Raw genomic sequence first — 610 nt, 5'->3', positions numbered from 1 at the left:
ATGTTGAGAGCCCAGATAAACGGATTTAAACAGAAAGACAACGAGTCTCTTTTCGAAGCATGGGAAAGATACAAAGACATGATGAGACTTTGCCCACACCATGGTTTGGAAGACTGGTTAGTAATCCACACATTTTATAATGGTCTCTTATACAATACAAGGTTAACAATAGACGCCGCTGCAGGTGGTGCACTAATGAACAAACCTTATGCTGATGCTTACCAGCTTATCGAGAGCATGGCCCAAAACCACTATCAGTGGGGAACCGAACGAACAACGGTGGAAAAACCTCAACCGAAAACTGGCATGTACGAGATAAGTAACCTTGATCACGTCAATGCAAAAGTGGATGCTTTGGTCCAAAAAATTGAAAGTTTAAATGTATCACCTCCAGCCGCCGTGGTTGCTATAACTCAGAATTGCGAGGTCTGTGGAATCCAAGGCCACACTCCTGCGGAATGTCAACTCTTGACTGGAATCCAAGCAGAGCAAGTAAACTATGCTCAAGGAAGCCCCTATTCGAATACCTATAACCCAAATTGGAAGAACCATCCAAACTTTTCATATAAGAGTAATAATGCTTTATACGCACCTGGACAGTCTCCAAATC

General features: G+C 42.8%; 1 non-coding gene across 1 annotated transcript; it reads right to left on the bottom strand.

Annotated features, from left to right (window-relative positions):
- LOC127133689 (small nucleolar RNA R71) lies at positions 1 to 107 on the bottom strand. Its single transcript, XR_007807639.1, has one exon. It is a non-coding gene; the product is annotated as a small nucleolar RNA R71 (small nucleolar RNA).
- Positions 108 to 610: the final 503 nt, after the last annotated feature.

Source organism: Lathyrus oleraceus, chromosome 3 (assembly GCF_024323335.1).
Source record: "Lathyrus oleraceus cultivar Zhongwan6 chromosome 3, CAAS_Psat_ZW6_1.0, whole genome shotgun sequence".
Lineage (NCBI taxonomy): Eukaryota > Viridiplantae > Streptophyta > Magnoliopsida > Fabales > Fabaceae > Lathyrus > Lathyrus oleraceus.
The sequence above is the reverse complement of the archived record's forward strand: the minus strand, read 5'-3'. Positions and strand labels throughout refer to the sequence as shown.